This window comes from Hemitrygon akajei, chromosome 4 (genome assembly GCF_048418815.1).
Source record: "Hemitrygon akajei chromosome 4, sHemAka1.3, whole genome shotgun sequence".
Classification (NCBI taxonomy): domain Eukaryota; kingdom Metazoa; phylum Chordata; class Chondrichthyes; order Myliobatiformes; family Dasyatidae; genus Hemitrygon; species Hemitrygon akajei.
The window spans coordinates 13,521,294-13,541,159 of NC_133127.1; the positions used below are offsets into that span (position 1 = coordinate 13,521,294).

Genomic DNA, 19,866 nt, shown 5'->3' on the forward strand with positions numbered 1-19,866 from the left:
CCCTTGAAATAAATGCCTTGATTCAGTGCTCAGGGTTAATACTGCAGCCTTGTACCAATGGTAGAAGGAATTGACTTTCAAGATGGATGGAGTATCATTCCTGGTAGCTTTGTCTTTAATGGAGTCAAGTATGAGGAAGACCTTTGGCTCATTTATCTTCACTAGTCAGGATACTCTGGACAGGAATTGGAACGTCATATTGTACCCGGGGTATTGTGCACCGTTCTGGGCACTCAGCTATAAGACGGATGTCATAAACTGGAGAGTGTGTGGAAGAGAATTCACAAGGATGTTGCCAAGGCTGGAGGGCTAGATTTACAAGGAGAAGCGGGGTAACAATGGACTTTTCTCTCTAGAACAGGTGTTCCCAACCTGGGGTCCATGGACCCCTCAGTAAGTGATAGGAGTCCATGGCTTAAAAAAGGTTGGGAACGCCTGCTCTAGAATGTGGAACACTGAAAGGTGATCTTATACAAGTTTATTAGACTAGAGATCATAGGTTTAGGGTGAGGGGGTAATGGCTTTTTCACATAGAGCGTGGGAGGTATTTGAAACAAGATGGCAGAAGAAGTAGCAAAATTCAAATTTCAAAGTACTTTAATTAAAAAAGAATGTATAATATATATACAACCTTGAGATTCACATCCTCACAGACAGCACCAAAACAAAGAAACCCAATGGAACTCATTAAAAAACGACCGTGAGCAGAAAAAAAAGCAAATTGTGCAAACAATAAAAGTAAGGAAATAATATCCAGAACTGAAATTCACACAAGTGAGTTCACAGACACAAAGCCAGCCGATTCAGGAGCCTGTTACTTGCAGGCCACAGCCTCCGTTCAGGCAGAGCTGAGTAAACCTCACGGAGCAGTGAGCTGAACCGGCCTGTTCATTGCTTCCAGCCCCGACACCTTGTCCTTTACAATCTGACCCGGTGCTTAAATCGTCCAAACCTTGGGTTGCTCCTCACTCTCGGACCCGCTTCAATACGCTCTGGGGCCCAGGAACCATTGTCTCAATTTGGCCCGCACCCAACCTTTCCAATTCAACCTGGCGCTTATAGCACTCACAGTTAGGTCTTCCCTAGCTCTCGGGCATGGGCCTGGGCCTGGGACCCGCTGGCTCGGCTCTGCCTCACCTGGGTTCTGGCACATCAAATCGCCTCCAAATTCTACTCCAGCAATTGCCAAACATCTGCTCATTCCCCACTCTCGTGCCCGAGCCAAGCTGCCCCAATTCAGCCCATACGCACCATGCCGCAACACTTAAAAAATATTACAATTACATTTTAAAAATATTCGGACAGGTACATTGTCAGGAAAGGTTTCGAGGGATAATGGGCAAATCAAATATTTTGGTTGGTTTGGACTATTGGTTTGAAGGGCTTTGTTCTGTGCTGTTTGATGTGTGGTTGTGAACTGGAACTGAACTCATGCAAATAAGCAGGGGACAGGTGATCATATTAGTCTGTTGGAGACTGCTTGAATCAGAATCAGAGTCTCTGATGTATGTTGTTTTGATGTGTTTGTTGTTTTGTGGCAAAGACATAAAGAAAAATAAAGAATTCAATAAGCAGTGCAAAAACAGAGCAAAATGGCGTGGTACTGTTCAATGGTTCATGGACCGTTCAGAAATATGATTGTGAAGGGGAAGAATCTTTTCCTAAAACATCGAATGAGTGTCTATATAAGCTATGTTATGTTTTTATATTTATTGTGGTTTTATATAATTTTAAAATTATTTATTGAGATACAGCGTGGACCAGGCCCGTCAGGCCTTTTGTGCTGTGCCACCCAGCAACCCCCCGATTTAACCCCAGCAACCCCCCGATTTAACCCCAGCAATCCCCCGATTTAACCCCAGCAATCCCCCGATTTAACCCCAGCAACCCCCCGATTTAACCCCAGCCCAGTCACGAGTCAACTTACAATGACCAATTAACCTGCCGACTGGTACATTTTTGGACCGTGGGTGGAAACCAGGGCACCCAAGGGAAACCCACACGGTCACAAGGAGAACGTACAAACTCCTTACAGGCAGTGGACCCGGGTTGCAGGTTACTGTGTAAAACATTGTGCTAACCACTACGCTACCCTGTCCCACCAGAAAATAAATAAATGCAGCAATTTTTATTGTAGTCTTCACTTTATTGCTTTTTTCTGTGCTGCATTGGATGCAGAATAACAATTGTTTCATTATCCTTTACACTTGTATACAGGAGATGACATTAAACAATCTTAAATCTTGAATCTTGAATCTTCAGCCTCTTGTATGTCTTCTGATGGTAATAATGAGAAAATGGTAATAATGAGAAGAGGGCATGTTCTGAATGGTGAAGGCCCTTTATGATGGATGCTGCCTTCTTAAAACACTGCCTTTTGAAGAACTATTGGGAATGAAACAAAGGCTGTGATTTGAAAACTGACAGTTTTAAGCACCTAACAAAATTATTCTTTCTTCTTCAAATAAACTGACTTCATTAAGTTTCTGGTCAATGCTGAAGCCAAGAATATTGATGTTAAGCAATTTTAACGGAATGGCATGAAAGTAGTTGTAGGAATTAGTGAGACAGTTCTATAACCTCAAGGCATCTTACAGTTAATGAAGCAATTTCAAAGAGTAATCACTCTGCATAGTAAGGTAGTAGTTATCATAATCGTTTTACAGGGGTTCGATTACTGCAGCTGTCTGTAAGGAGACTGTGTTTTGCCTCTCTCCACATGGGTTTACTCCAGGTGCTCCAGTTTCCTCCCACTGTCCAAAGACACTAACTCGGGTCAGTGTGGGCATGCTACATTGGATTTGCTGATACTTATGTGCTGCTGACAGCACAATTCTTAGACTGAGTTGGTTGTTGACACAATGTTGCGGAAAAGGTATTACTCGGACACGAAGGGAGATCGCCTTAGAAAGTCTTTATTGTAACATGATATCATGGAGAGTCCATCCTCCTAATAGCGGAGTTCGGAGACTCTGGTCACGCTCTTATTTATATCCCAAGCACACGGGAGAAAAACACATAAATCAGAAGGAGGAACTTCAATGGCCGTTCTGCTGAGTAGCAAAGTTGCAGGATATGTCCTTCAGCAGTTACACATTTACTTCAGTGTTAATTTCTCAAAAGAGTGTATCAGACATGTGATGATTCTTAGAACAACAAATACTAACATAGTTATTTTAATCAGCCTGACTGAAAGGCACATTGCCAACAGCATAGAGTACATTGGCCATAGTAGACTTTGATTTTACATTTGAAGATTATTAACCCTTCCTTGCTCAATACAGTGTCAGCCCTGGGTATTTTCTTCCACAGTTCAAGTACAGAACACTGCTGTGAAGATAAAACTCTATAACTCCTTAGTATCTAGCTAGTAACAAAATTTCTTCCACACACAAATAGAAGCATTTCACTGTATGCTTCAATGTTTCCATATCACAGATAACATTAATCTTTAAATCATTAATCTTTAATTTAGGAAACCTACAGCCATTTAGCCTTCAGAAAGAGCAAGACAAGGGAATACACACCAATCCTCATAGAGGAATCAGAGGTGGAGAAAGTGAGTTCCTGGGTGTTAATAGTTCCTCGGACCTAACCTGGTCCCAATGTATTAATTAACTCTAAAGAAGGCAAGATGGTGGCTATATTTCATTAGGAGTTTGAGGAGATTTGGTATGTCAACTAAAACAGTCAAAAATTTCTACATAGCATTCTGACTGGCTGTATCATTGTCTGATATGGGGGCGGGGGGCTACTGCGCAGGATCAAAGTAAGCTGCAGAGAGTTGTAAACTTAGTCAGCTCCATCATGGATGCTAGCCTCCATAGTATCCAAGACATCATCGAGGAGCAGTGGCTCAAAAGGTGGAGTACATTATCAAGGACCCCCACCACCAAGGACATGCCCTCTTCTCGTTGTTACCATCAGGAAGGAGGTTCAGAAGCCTGAAGGCAGACATTCGGTGATTTAGGAACAGCTTCTTCCCCCTGCCTTCTGATTTCTGAATGGACATTGAACCCATGAACACTACTCACTACTTTTTTATTTCTGTTTTTTCATCACTTATTTATAATACTGTATATACTTACTGTAATTGACCTGACATAAAGGAAGATGGTTGTGGTGGTTGGAGGTCAATCATCTCATCCTCAGGACGTCACTGCAGGAGTTCCTCAGGGAAGTGTCCTAGGACCAACCATCTTCAGGTGCCTCATCAATGACCTTCCTTCCGGCATAAGGTCAGAAGTGGGGATGTTCGCAGATGACTGCACAATGTTCTGCACTATTCATGATTCCTCAGATAATGAAGCAGTTCATACCCAAATGCAGCAGGGCGTGGACAATATCCAGGCTTGGGCTGACAAGAGGCAAGTAACATTCTAGCCACACAAGTGCCAGTCAATGACCATCTCCAACAAGAGAGGCTCTGACCATCGTCCCTTGACATTCAGTGGCATCACCATCACTGAATCCCCTACTATCAACATTCTGTGGGTTACCATTGACAGGAAACTGAAATGGTCTAGCCATATAAACACCATGGCTACCGGAACAGGTCAAAGGCTAGGAATCCTGCAGCGTGTAATTCACCTCCTGACTCCCCAGAGCCTGTCCACCATCTACAAGGCTCAGGTCAGGAGTTTAATGGAATACTCACCACTGGCCTGGATGAACGCAGCTCCATCTACACTCAAGAAGCTTGACACCATTACCCCTTCCATAAGCATCTAATCCCTCCACCATCGATGGACAGTTGCAGCAGTGTGCACTATAAATGCTGGCTTAGCTGGCGACACCCACTTCCCATAAGTGAATACATTGTCGTTTTCTATATTTTTCACGTATTACAATGTACTGCTGCTGCAAAGTTAACAAATTTCACGACCTATGCAATGATATTAAACCTGATTCTGATTTAAAACCTCCACAAACAGCAATGATAATAAACGGATAACAAGATACTCATTAAGGAAAATATGGTGACCATAGGGCACTCAAAGTTATAATGCTGGGGCTTAATAAGGCAATTGTCAGATCATACTTGGAGTATCGTGAGCAGTTTTGTACTTCTGATCTATGAAAGGATGTGCTGGCATTGGAGAAGGTCCAGAGGACGTTCATGAGTAAGAGCCTGGGAATGAAAGGGTTAACATATGGGGAGTGTTTAATAACTTAGGAGTTTAGAAGAATGGGTTAGGATCTTAATGAAACCTGAAGGTTAACTTGCAGTTTGAGTCGGTGGTGAGGAAGGTAAATACCATGTTAGCATTCATTTCAAGAGGTCTAGAATACAAGAGCAAGGATGTGATGCTGAGGCTTTATAAGACACTGGTGAAGCCTCACCTTGAGTATTGTGAACAGTTTTGGGCTCCTCATCTTAGAAAAGATGTGCTGGCATTGGAGAAGGCCCAGAGGAGGTTCACAAGGATGATTCCGGGAATGAAAGGGTTATCATACGAGGAACGTTTGATGGCTCTGGGTCTGTACTCGCTGGATTTTAGAAGAATGGGTGGGGGGATCTCATTGAAACCTTTTGAATATAGAAAGGCCTAGATAGAGTAGATGTGGAAAGGATGTTTCCCATGGTGGGAGAGTCTAGGACAAGAGGGCACAGCCTCAGGATAGAGGGGTGCCCTTTCAAAACAGAGATGCGGAGAAATTTCTTTAGCCAAGGGTGGTGAATTTGTGGAATTTGTTACCACATGCAGCTGTTGAGGGCAGGTCATTAGGTGTACTTAAGGCAGAGATTGATAGGTTCTTGATTGGACATGGCATCAAAGGTTATGGGGTTGAGGAAGAGATTTTAAAAATCAGCCATAATTGAATGGCAGAGCAGACTCGATGGGTCAGATTGCTTAATTTTGCTCCTATGTCTTATGGCCTTATGGAATCCTATTGAATATTGGCCTAGATAGAGTGGACAGGGAAAGGATGTTTTCTATAGTGGGGGGACAGAAACACCAGCAGGCACAGCCTTAGATTAGGACAGAGGTTCCCATCCTGGGGTCCATGGAACTCTCAATTAATGGTAGAGGTCCATGGAATGGAACAGGGGGAACCACTGGATTAGAAGGACTTCATTTTAGAACAGTGATTTGCAGAAATTTCTTTAACTAGAGGCTGGTGAATCTGTGGAATTCATTACCACAGATGGCTGTCAAGGCCAAATCATTAGGTATATTTAAAGTAATTCTTGATTGGTAAGGGTCAAAGGTTACATGGAGAAGGCAGGATAATGGGGTTGGGAGGGAAAATAAATCTGCCATGATGGAGTGGTGGAGCAGATTTAATGGGCTGAATGGCCTACTTCTGTTCCTATGTCTTCTGCTGTTACAGTCTTTAATGTTGCCTTATACATACGGGGACAGCTGAAACTGTGCAAAATACACTTATCAGTTTGTGCAGCTTGTTCTCATTCCCCTCCCACACCTTCTTATTCCAGCTTCTTCCCCCTTCCTTTCCAGTCCTGAAGAAGGGCCTTGAGCTGAAACATTAACATCTTATTCCTCTTCCTAGATGCTGCCTGACCTGCTGTGCTCCCCCAGCATTTTGTGTTTGATCCATCTATAGTGGCATCCCTCATTAATGACCCTCATCACACAAGACATGCCCCTCTTCTCCTTGCTACCATCAAGGAGGAGGTACAGGCGCCTGAAGACACACACTCAACATTTCAGGAACAGTTTCTGCCCCTCTGCCTTCAGTTTTCTGGATGGACAAAGGTCCTGTGTATACCATCTCACTATTTTATTTGCTCTCTTTTTGGACGACTTACCTAATTTTTTTTATATACAGTACTATGCTGAAGTCTTGGGCACATATATACAGCCAGGGTACTTTTGCACAGTACTGTAGTAATATTATGTTTTGCACTGTACTGGTGCGACAGAAAAAAACCAAATTTCATGACATATGTGAGTGACGATAAACTTGATTCTGATATGGGTCTCTTTTGTGGACTGAGAGTGGGAAGGGGGCAGGGAGAGGGGAATCAGAGGGAAAAGGGGAAGGGAGAGGGAAAGGAGCAGGGAGGACCACAGAGATATCCTGTAATAATCAATAAACATATTTTTTGGAATCAAATGACCTTGCCTGCTGTCTCAGGGCCAGGTGTGTCTGCACCCACCCCCCTCATTGACCCTGGCACTCCTTAGAGTCATAGAAAAGTACATCACAGAAACAGGCCCTTTGTCCCATCTAGTCTATGTCAAAACCATTTAAGCTGTCTACTCCCAAAGACCTGCACCTGGACCACATCCCTCCATATCCCTACTATCCATGCACCTAGCCAAACTTCTCTTAAATGTTGACATTAAGCTTACCCGCACCACTTCTGCTAGCAGTGCATTCCACACTCTCACGACCCTCCGAGTGAAGAAGTTTCCTCTCTTGTTCCCCTTAAAAAATTCACCTTTCACCCTTAACCTCTAGAGGTTGTCCCACCCAACCTCAGTGGGAAAAAAAACAAGAGAAAATCTGCAGGTGCTGGAAATCCAAGCAACACACAAAATGCTGGAGGAACTCAGCAGGCCAGGGAAAGAGTACAGTCGACGTTTTGGGCCAAGATAATACAAGGCATTGGTCAAACTGCACTTGGAGCACTCTGAGCAGTTTTGGGCCCCTTATCTAAGAAAGGATATGCTGGCTCTGGGGAGGGTGCAGAGGAGGTTCACGAGAATGGTTCTGGAAATGAAAGGGTTAATATATGAAGAGCATTTGATTGCACGGGGCCTGTACTCACCGGATTTAGAAGAATGAGGAGGGACTTCACTGAGAGCTATTGAATATTGAAAGGTCTAGATAGTGTGGTTGTGGAAAGGATGTTTCCTATAGTGGGGGAGTCTAGGACCAAAGGACACCACCTGAGATTAGAAGGACATTCCTTTGAAATACAGAGGAGGAGGAGGAATTTCTTTAGCCAGATCTGTGGCATTCATTGTCAGAGACAGATGTGCAGGCCAAGTCTGGGTATATTTAAAGCAGAGGTTGGTAGGTCCTTGATTAGTCAAGATGTCGAAGATTATGGGGAGAAAGCAGGAGAATGGGTTTGAGAGGGAAAATAAATCAGCCATGATGGAGTGGTGGAGCAGACTCCATGAGCCGAAAGGCCTAATTTGCTCCTATGTCTTATATAAATAAAGGCTTTATCAGTGATACTCAGATTCTGAATGTGAAAGGAAAGATGTTTCTAGGGAAAGAAACAATCAGCACAGGTTACTGTTCATATTGGGTCTCTTCCCACTGTAACTCATCTGCTTGACACTTGTACTAGCCTGGTATCAACAAGCTTCCCATTGTCTGTTTGCTGGAACCAGTAACTGTGTCACTTTCTTGTGAAAGGACTTCAGGTTCTTAAATAATACCTTCCTGCTATGTTTTTTTAAATTTTGCTTCCGGTAAAATGGCGACGCATATGAACGTAGCGGCCTGTTGGGGGCCAATCAAAGGTACTTCTCTCTTCGTAAAATTTGCCTTTTACAATCCAAAGAAAATTCTACTCCAAAAGCTTCAGGTTCTGCAGGGCTCACTATCACTGAACTGCCCACTAATCAGAGTAGCTGGACTGGTGTCGGCAGATCCGGCTGAGGTGTCGAAGGGGCCAGCCAGGATGTTGAAGGAGATGGTCAGGATATCGCAGGAGCCCACCTGGATGTCAAAGGAACTGGTTTGGGTGAGCTGACCTGGCTGTAGATCATGTCGCTGCCTGCTATTCAGAAGCATTGAAGTTGGCGCAGTATAACCATGGGAGATTGTCTTGGACATTTCACTTGCGATCACAAGACTCTGTTAGACATTGATACTGTGAGTTGCACGGGCCTGTTACCCGTGTCTGGTGGAGGGACAGTCATCATGGGAGCTGTGTAGTCTTGGTTGTAGTGAGAACTAGGCCTCAAGCCTCAGGCTAGCCTGCTGCTGCAGACCAGGCCAAAGATACCGAAGTGCTACAGTGTGCTGACCACACTCAGCTGGAACATGGCCTCTCCCCTTGGTGCTCCCTTCTGTGTTTGAGCAGCGGAATGACAGACTGGATTGTGCGTGTTTGCGCACTGCCGGGAAACTGTACCATCAGCAGTCGGACATTGTTGCTCAGGGTCTTGGACTATATATTATTCTTTCTTTTTTTTCGGGTGAATCTACTTCTTTGCTCAATATTTTGAATTATGTTACTCAATATTTTTGAATGTCTGCTTGCTATTTGAATGCTTTGCACCTTGGCCCCAGAGGAACTCTGTCTTGTCCTATGATAATTAAACTTGATTTGATTGCACAGTTTGCTTTATTATAAACATTGGCTATTTGGCAGGTCTTTGTCTGTTTATGAGACTCCATCTGCCATAGCAGGTGAGTTTTAACTCTACCTTCCATTCCGGCATGCAAGAACAATCATAAGAAAGTGCTGAAGATGAGGTAGCTGGTTTACCAACAGAGGCAATGTGCAGTGAGGGGAGGCTGTTGATAGGGTAAAATTGCAGTCAACGGGACGAGTTGCAACGTAAAAGGCGGACAAAATTGAAAGGGTGAATCGGGAGGTGCTGTATTTCAACGCGCGCAGTATACGGAATAAGATAGATGAATTTGCAGCACTGTTGCAGATTGACAGGTATGATGTTGTAGGCAACGCTGAATCATGGATGAAAGAAGATTGTAGCTAGGGGCTTAATGTCCAAGGATACACATTATATCGAAAGGACAGGCATGGCATTGCTCTGTTGGTAAAAAATGAAATCCAATCATTAGAAAGAGGTGACATTGGGTCAGAAGGTGTTGAATCATTGTGGAGAAAGCTAAGGAACTGCAAGTGTAAAAAGACCCTGATGGAGTTGTATACAGACATCTAAACAGTAGTAAGGATGTGGCCTACAAATTACAATGGGAGATAGAAAATGTATGCCAAAAGGGCAACGTTCCAATAGTCATAGAAGATTTCAATATTCAGGTAGATTGGGAAAATCAGGTTGGTGCTGATTTCGGGGGGGGGGGCAGTTTCTAGATGGCTCTTTAGAGAAGTTCGTGGTTGAGCAGCTAGGGGAATAGTTATTCTGGATTGGGTGTTATGCAGTGAACCAGAATTGATTAGAGACCTTAAGGTAAAAGAAACTTCAGGCACAAGAGATTATAATATGATCAAGTTCACCCAAAAATTTGAGAAGGAGAAGCTAAAATCAGATGTATCAGTATTACAGTGGTGTAAAGGAAATTACGGAGGTATGACAGATGAATTGGCCAGAAATGATTGGAAAAGAACACTGGCAGGGATGATGGCAGAGCAGCAATGGCTGGAATTTCTGGAAGGAATTCAGAAGGCACAGGATATACACATCCCAAAGAGGAAGAAGAGTTCTAAAGTCAAGTGACACAACCGTGTTTAAAAAGAGAAGTCAAAGCCAACATAAAAACCAAAGAGAGGGCATGTAATACTGCAAAAATTAGTGGTAAGTTAGATGATTAGGAAGCTTTTAAAAACCAACAGAAGGCAAGTAAAAAAGTCATTAAGAAGGTAAAGATGGAATATGAAAGTAAGCTAGCCAATAATATTAAAAAGAATACCGAAAGTTTCTTCAAATACTTAAAGTGTAAAAGAGAAGCGAGAGTGGATATTGGATGACTGGAAATGGCGGATGAACTGAATAAATATTTTGCATCAGTCTTCACTGTGGAAGACACTAACAGTATGATGGAAGTTCCTGGTGTCAGGGGTCATGAACTGTATGAGGTTACCATAACTATGGAGAAGGTTCTTGGGAAACTGAAAGGACTGAAGGTAGATAAGTCACTTGGACCAGATGGTGTACATCCCAGAGTTCTGAAGGAGGAGGCTGAAGAGATCATGGAGGCATTAGTAATGATCTTTCAAGAATCATTAGTTTCTGGAATGCTTCCAGAAGACAGGAAAATTACAAATATCGCTCTACTCTTCTAGAATGGAAAGAGGCTGAAGAAAGGAAACTATAGGCCCATTAGTCTGAGTTCAGTGGTTGGGAGGATGTTGGAGTTAATTATTAAAGATGAGGTCTCAAGGTACTTGGAGGCACGTGACAAAATAGGCTGCAGTCAGCGTGGTTTCCTCAAGGGAAAATCTAGCCTGACAAAGCTGTCAGAATTGTTTGAAGAAATAGCAAACAGGATAGACAAAGGAGAATCAGTTGATGTTGTGTACTTGCATTTTCAAAAGGCCTTTGACAAGTTTCTGCACAAGAGGCTGCTTACAAGCTATGAGCCCATGGTATTACAGGAAGGATTCAGGCATGGATAAAGCAGTGGCTGATTGGGAGGAGACAATGAATGGGAATAAAGGGAGACTTTTCAGACTGACTGCTGGTGACTAGTGGTGTTCCACAGGGGTCAGTGTTGGACCCGATTATTTTTATGTTCTGTGTCAATGATTTGGATGATGGACTTGATGGTTTTGTTGCAAAGATTACAGTTGATAAGAAGATAGGTGGAGGGGCAGATAGTTTTGAAGAATTAGAGAGGCTACAGAAGGACTTAGACAGATTAGGAGATTGGACAAAGAAATGGCAGATGAAATACAAGTGCTGGGAAGTGTATGGTCACGCACTTTGGTAGAAGATGTGAAAGGTTTGACTATTTTCTAAATGAAAAGAAAATGCAAAAACTGGAGTGCAAAGGGACTTGAGAGTCCCTGAAGGTTAACTTGCAGGTGAGTCTGTGGTGAAGAAGGAAAATGTAAAGTAAGTATTCATTTCAAGAGGACTAGAATATAAAAGCAAGAATGTAATGTTGAGACTTTATGAAGCGCTGGTGAGGCCTCACTTGGAGTGATGTGAACAGTTTTGGGCCCCTTTGTTTCGAAAAGATGTGCTGAATCTCAAGAGGGTTCAAAGAAGGTTCACGAAAATAATTCTAGGATTGAATAGCTTGTCATATCAAGAGTGATTGATGGTTTTGGGCCTGTATTCGTTGGAATTCAGAAGAATGAAGGGTGATCTCATTGAAACCTATGGAATGGTAAAAGTTCTAGATAAAGTAAATGGTTCCTATGGTGGGAGAATCTAAGACCAGAGGACACAACCTCAGAATAGAGGAGCATTGTTTTAAAACAGAGATGAGGAAGAATTTCTTTAGCTAGGGAGTGGTGGATCTGTGGAATTCTTTGCCAAAGGCATCTGTCGAGGCCAAGTATATTTATGTATATTTAAGGCAGAGGTTGACAGATTCTTGATTGGCCAGGTCATGAAGGGATACAGGGAGAAGGCAGCAGACTGGGACCGAGAGCAAAATTGGATCAGCCATGATGAAATGGTGGGGCAGACTTGATGGGCCAAATGGCCTAATTCTGCTCCTATCTCTTATGGTGTTATGGTCTTATGTCAATCCATGGCTTCCTCCAGTGCCACGATGAAGCCACTGTCAGGTTGGAGGAGGAACACCTCATATTCTGTCTGTTTAGCCTCCAAACTAATGGCATGAACATTGATTTCTCTAAATTCCAAAGTTCCAACTTCAAAGTAAATTTATTATCAGAGTATGTGCACTCAATAGCCACTTTATTATGTTCACCTGTACACTTACACATTAATGCAGATATCTTATCAGCCAACCACATACCAGCAACTGAATACAAAAAAAGCATGTAGATATGGTCAAGAGGGTCAGTTGTTGTTCAGGCCAAACATCAGAATGGGGAAGAAATGTGATCTAAATGACTTTGACTGCGGAATGATTGCTGGTGCCAGATGGGGTGGTTTGAGTATCTCAGAAAATGCTGATCCCCTGGTATTTTCGCACACTATTGTCTCTAGAGTTTACAGAGAATACTTTGAAAAGACATCCAGTGAGTGGCAGTTCTGCTGGTATAAACACCTTGTGGTCAGAAGACAGTGGGCAGACTGGTTCAAGCTAACAGGAAGGCAACAGTAACTCAAATAACCACACTTTACAGCAACACACACAAAATGCTGGTGGAACGCAGCAGGCCAGGCAGCATCTATAGGGAGAAGCACTGTCAATGTTTCGGGCCGAGACCCTTCGTCAGGACTAACTTTGTCATGGGTAACTTCTCCCTATAGATGCTGCCTGGCCTGCTGCGTTCCACCAGCATTTTGTGTGTGCTGCTTGAATTTCTAGCATCTGCAGATTTCCTCATGTTTACAATTTACAGCAGTGGCGTGCAGAAGAGCACCTCTGAATGCATAACAAGCCAAACATTGTAGTGGATGGACTATAGCAGCAGAAGACCACGAACGTGCACTCAGTGGCCACCTTAAAGTGTCCGCAGAGTGAACATTTTATTTTTTGTACTCATTCCTTCACTCGGGTGGGAGGAGAGGTGAAAAACAAAAGGACATGCCTTAGGGCATAAGGACGTAGGTGTCTAACTTGTTGCGATCATATTTTATCCAGGCAGTCGTCTGAGTGAGAAACAAAGATTGCGGCTTCAGACTGTGAGCATATGGTTGTTGTTCTGTCAATGCCGATCCTCTGTTTTGTGCCACTGACGTGGTCATCGATCCACTGAGGAATGCAATTATGATAGTTCCCAGTAGGATTACAAACTGAAGCAGATGGAAACACCCTGGAGAGTGAATCTGATCCAGCCAGAACTCTCAGCGAGGACGGGATCAAGTTTACAGATGACCGTATGCTGATGAAAAACACGAGTTTCTTAGCAGTACATAAATACCTTTGTGCAGGAACTTAATTACGTTATCCACACTGAGATAATTTGCCCTGAGTTTTAGCTTCATATCTATCCATAGCATTAAATATTACACCATTGGTAAGATCTACAGGATTAAGGCAGCATCTATAATCAAAGACTCTGATTCAGATTTATTTATCACAACTGCATCAAAGCATACAGTGAAATACATCATTTTCATCAACAACCACCACGAAGTGTGCTGGTGGCTGCCCGCGAGTATCATCGTACAATTCTGGTGCCAACATAGCACACTCACGGTGTTAGGCAGAACAACCATAAGACAAAGGAACAAAATTAGGTCATTTGGCCCATCAAGTCATTTCATCATGGTTGATCCATTTTCCCTCTTAACCCCATTCTCCTGCTTTTTCCCTGTAACCTTTCATGCCCTGACTAATTAAGAACCTATCAACCTCTGCCTTTAATACACCCAATCACCTGGCCTCCTTAGCTGCCTGTAGGAATGAATTCCAGAGATTCACCACTCTCTGGCTAAAGAAATGCCTCTTCATCTTAATTCAAAATGGTTGTCCCTCTATTCTAATACTATGCCCTCTGGTCCCTCTATAGGAAAGATCTCCACACCCCTCTGTCCAGGGACTTTCAACATTTGATGAGTTTCAATGTGATTCCCCCCACATTGTCCCAAATCCCAACGAGGCCCAGAGCCATCAAATTCTCCTCATACTATAACCCCTTTGTACCCGGAATCAATCTCATGAACCTGCTCTGGACCCTCTCCAATGTCAACACATCCTTTCTTAGATCAGAGGCCCAAAACTGTTCATAATTCTCCAACTGAGGCCTCACTACTGCTTTATAAAGCCTTAGCATATATCCTTGCTTATATATTCTAGGCCTCTCAAAATGAAAGCTAATATTGCATTTGCTTTTCTCACCACCAACTCAACCTACAAATTTTCCTTTAGTCACTTTGCAACTTGGATTTTTGAATCTATTCCCCGTTTAGAAAATAGTCTATCCTTTTATTCCTTCTACCAAAGTGCATGATCATACACTTCCCGTGACTATACTCCATCTGCCTCCTCTTTGCCCATTTTCCTAATCTGTCTAGGTCCTTCTACAGACTCCCTGTTTTCTTAACAGTACTTGCCCTTCACCTATCTTTGTATCATCTGTAAACTTGCCACAACACCATCAATTCTGTCATCCAAATCATTCGCACATACTGTAAAAAGAGGCGGTCTCAAAAGTGACTCCTGTGGAGTCACCAACTCCCTTTATTCCCACTCTTTGCCTCCTGCCAAACAACCAATCCTCTGTCCATGCTATTAACTTTCCTGTAATAACATGGGCTCTTATCTTGTTAAACAGCCTCTTCTGTGGTGCCTTGTCAGAGGTCTTCTGAAAATCCAAGTGCAGTACACAGCATCCACCAACTCTCCTTTGTCTATTCTGCTTGTTATTTCTTCAAAGACAGATTTGCTAGGCACGATTTCCCCTGAAGGAGACCATGCCGACTTCGGCCCATTTTATCATGTGCCTCCAAGTACTTCGAGACATCCTATAATTTCCTTTCTTTTTAGTTTCAAAGGAGGATCATGAAAATGATTCCAGGGAGGAAAGGGTTATCTTATGAGGAGTATTTGATGGCTTTGGGCCTGTACTCACTGAATTGAGAAGAATAAGAGGTGGTCTCATTGAAACCTATTGAATATTGGCAGCACACACAAAATGCTGGTGGAACACAGCAGGCCAGGCAGCATCTATAGGGAGAAGCACTGTCGACGTTGCGGGCCGAGACCCTTCATCAGGAATATTGGCAGGCCTAGATAGAGAGGATGTGGAGAGGCTGTGTCCTCTAGTTGGGGAGTCCAGGACCAGAGGACACAGTCTCAGAATAGAGGGAAATCCATTTAAAATGAAGATGAGGAGGAATTTCTTTAGTCAGAGAACGGTGAATCTGTGGAATTTGTTGTCACAGGTTATTGTGGAGGCCAAGTCATTGGGTATACTTAAGGCAGAGGCTGATTGGTTCTTGATTAGTCATGATGTGAAAGGTTATGAGGAGAAGGCAGGAGAAGGGGTTGAGAGGAAAAATGGATTATTTGTGATGAAATGGCAGAGCAGGCTCAATGGGCTGAATGGCCTAATTCTACTCCTATCCCTTATGGTCTTATAGCTTTCTTCTGCCTCCCTCCTTTCTTGAAGAGTGGAGTGACATTTGTAATTTTCCAGTCCTCTGGAACATTGCCAGAGTCTAAAGATTCATGAAAGATCTTTAATAATGGCTTCATAATCTCTTCACCTACGTCTTTCTAAACCCTGGGGTGTAATCCATCTGGTCTAGGACATGTATCTACCTTCAGAATTTTCAGCTTCCCAAGCACCTTCTCCCTAGTAGTAGCAACTGCACACACTTCTGCCCCGTAACACTCTTTAACCTCCAGCATACAGCTGGTGTACCAATGAAGATTGATACAAAATAATTATTCAGTTCAATTAATTTTATTTTGTCTCCCATTACTAATTGTCCAGCATCATTTTCCAGAAAGTCTGACATCTACTCTCACCTCTATTTTAGCTTTTATATATCTGAAAAAACTTCGATATCCTTTTTGATATTATTGGCTAGCTTATCTTCATATTTTATCTTTTCCCTTCTTATGGCATTTTTGTTGTCTTCTGTTAGCTTCTAATAGCTTCTCAATCATTTAATTTTCCACTAATTTTGCTCTATTATATGCCCTCTTTTTGCTTTTATGTTGTCTTTGACTTCTGTTGACAGCCACGGTTACATCGTACTTCTTCTTTCAGATGTATCTATTCTGCTCCTTCCAAGTTATTCCCAGAAACTCCAGTAATTGCTGTTCTACTGTCATCTCTGCCATTGTCCCCTTCCAATTAACTTTGGCCATCATCTCTCTCATGCCTCCATAATTCCCTTTACACCACTGTAATACTGATTCATCTGAGTTTATCTTCCCCTCTCAAACTCCAGACTGAATTCTATCATATTATGACCACTGTCTCCTATGGGTTCCCTTACCTTAAGCTTCCTAATCAAATCCAGTTCATTAGACAACACGCAATCTAGAATAGCCTTTCCCCTCGTGGGTTCAGCACCACAGAGCAAAACAAAACTGAACACGACAAGCAATGGAACAAGTTCCTTTTCTCCCTCCTACCCACCCACACACGAGGGCAGTTCTCCAACCCCAGGACCGGCTTCCAATCCTCCAGTATCCAGGGTTCAGCCATCAGCCTTCGACTTCCACACTTTCAATCAACTTTCAGGCACCAATCTTTGCTATCGACCCCTGGACCATCATCCCCATCATCTTGGCCATCCCATCTCCTGACAGCTACCATCAGGCATGAGGTACAGAAGTCCCATATCACCAGATTCAAAATGGCGACTTCTCTACAACCATTTGGTTCTTGAATCAACCTGAAAATCTCCAATCGTTACCTCAGTGTAGCAATATCCTGACAACTTTGCCCTACATTTTGTTCTAATTATGTTCTTTATCACATAGAATAGTACAGCACAGAACTGTACCCTTTGGGCTACAATGCTCTGCCGACCTTTTAACGTGTCCCTAATATACCTACCTCTGTCTGCCACCACCCCTGGCAGTGCACCCACCATTCTCTGTGTAAAAAATACTTCCCCTGATGTCCTCCCTATACATTACTCCAATCACCTTAAAATTATGCCCTCTCACAATTTCCCTTTCTACCCTGGGAAAAGGCTCTGTCTGTCCACTCAATCCTGTGCACCGTATCAAGTCACCTCTCAACCTCCTTTGCTCCAAAGAGAAAAGCCCTGGCTCACTTAACTTCTCTTCACAAGACATGCTCCCTAATCCAGGCAGCATTCTGCTACATCTCCTTTGCTTTCTCTCAGAAACTTCCACATTCTTCCTATAATGAGATGACCAGAACTCCACACAATATTCCAAGTGTGATCTCACCAGGGTTTATTGAGCTGCAAGCATACGTGGTAGTTCTTCAACTCAATCTCCCAAATAATGAAGACCAACACCCCATAAGCCTTCTTAAAAACTCTGTAAACTTGTTGAGCATCTTTGAGTATCTACCCCACCCTGGAGGGGAAGAAGCTGTTCCTGAAATGTTGAGTGTTTGGTTTCAAGCTCCTGTACCTCCTCCTTGATAAGAGGGTATGTTCTAGGTGATGGGGTTCCTTAATGGTGGATGCCGCCTTTTTGAGGCATCGCCTTTTAAAGATGTCCTCGATGCTAGTGCCCATGATGAAACTGGCTGAGTTGGCAACTTTCTGCAGCTTTTTCCAATCCTGTGCTGTGGCCCTCCATACCTCTCCACAGTACATCTGTAGAAATTTGCTTGAGTCAACCACACAGTTGTAAATCGGTAAATGAAAGTTGAACCAACGAGTCTGAGGTGTAGAAGCAACAGACTGCAGGTGCCGGAATTTGGAGGGAAAAACAAACTGGTGGAGAAACCCTGCAAGCCAGGCAGTATCTTTGGGTCAAAGTTGATGAGATTACGAATAGTAGATCCAAAATTCAAGCTTATTTGTCAGATGTACATTGAAACATACAGTGAAATGCATTGTTTGCATTAACGATCAACATACTCGAGGGTGCGCTGGGGGCAGCCCACAAGTGTTGCCACACATTCTGACCCCAACGTAGCACATACACAGTCCTTTAACCTCAGGACAGGCCACCTTTGGCCTCTGGCCTCCAGCCCAGCAAGCACGGAACAGGCCTGAAGACTTTGTGCTTCGAACTCCTTAGCAGACTTACAGAGATTTACAGACTCGGCTCCAGAAAATGAGCTTCAGCCTCCAGACTTCTGATTCATCCTTAAGCCTTGATCCTTGTCATAGACAAGCTGCATCACTGCCTGGTTTGGGAAATGCACCATCTCGGATCGCAAGACCCTGCAGCAGATAGTGAGGTCAGCTGAGAAGATCATCGGGGTCTCTCTTCCTGCCATTACAGACGTTTACACTGCACGTTGCATCCGCAAAGCTAACAGCATTGTGAAGGACCCCATGCACCCCTCACACAATCTCTTCTCCCTCCAGCCATCTGGCAAAAGGTGCTGAAGCATTCGGGCTCTCACAACCAGACTGTGTAACAGTTTCTTCCCCCAAGCTATCAGACTCCTTAATACCCAGAGTCTAGACTGACACCAACCTTCACCTACACACACACACACACACACACACACACACACACACACACACACACACACACACACACACACACACACACACACACACACACACACACACACACACACACACACACACACACACACACACACACACACACACTCCCCCCCCCCGAACACCACTCCACTCCCTTTGCAATTTTTGCTCATTTCTTTCTCAGTTCCTGCTAAAACGTTGTTTACATTGTGTACATCATTTATTATAATATTGTAATTTGCTCTTTACTGTGTCTATTGTCTTGTTTATTAATTATTGTACTGTCTTACACTGTTTTGTGCACTTTATGTAGTCCCATGTAGGTCTGGTCTAATGTAGTTTTGTGTTGTTTCAGGTAGTCTTGTGTCGTTTTATGTAGCACCATGGTCCTGGAGGAACGTTGTTTCGTTTTTACTATGCACTGTACCAGCAGTTATGGTTGAAATGACAATAAGAGCGACTTGACTTGACTTGACTTGACCCCAGGACCCGCCAATCATCAAACACTTTCCTGAAGGACAATTGCCATGAAATGATTTTATTTTTAAAGGAACTGATCATAGTCTATAGACTCCCAATCAACATAAGAGAAAACAACACTTCTATTTAACTTGGATTGCATTGGGTGATGAGTGGAATGGGTGCAGGGGGTGTCATTCCAGTGGAATGCTTTGTCCCGGATAGCGTTCAGCTTACTGAGTGTAGGAGCTGCACTCAGCCAGGGAAGATCCACAGACACAAGAGATTTTGCAGATGCTGGACACACACAATGAGGATCTCAATGGGTCAGGCACCAACAGGTGGGCTGTTTTCTCCTGGATAGCGTGGAGCTTAGTGAGTGTATCATCAGGCAACATCTGCAGAGTGTAGTGAACTTTGAGCTGTGACACTTCATCAGGACTGGAGAGGTGAAGAACAGAAGCCAGAATAAAAGGGGAAGAGGGAAGGGTGGGAAGGAGATGATGCCCTTCCACTCCTGCCCAATCCCCCACCCCTACCCTCTTGCCTATTCCCTCAACTGCATTTATCTATCACT

General features: G+C 43.4%; 1 long non-coding RNA gene across 1 annotated transcript in view; it reads right to left on the reverse strand.

Moving 5' to 3' along the window:
- Positions 1 to 2,256: 2,256 nt before the first annotated feature.
- Positions 2,257 to 19,866, reverse strand: part of LOC140725879 (uncharacterized) — a 56,205-nt gene continuing 38,595 nt past the window's right edge. The window contains exon 3 of the long non-coding RNA XR_012098498.1: positions 2,257 to 2,385. This is a non-coding gene — a long non-coding RNA (uncharacterized lncRNA). The remainder of the gene's footprint in view (positions 2,386 to 19,866) is intronic.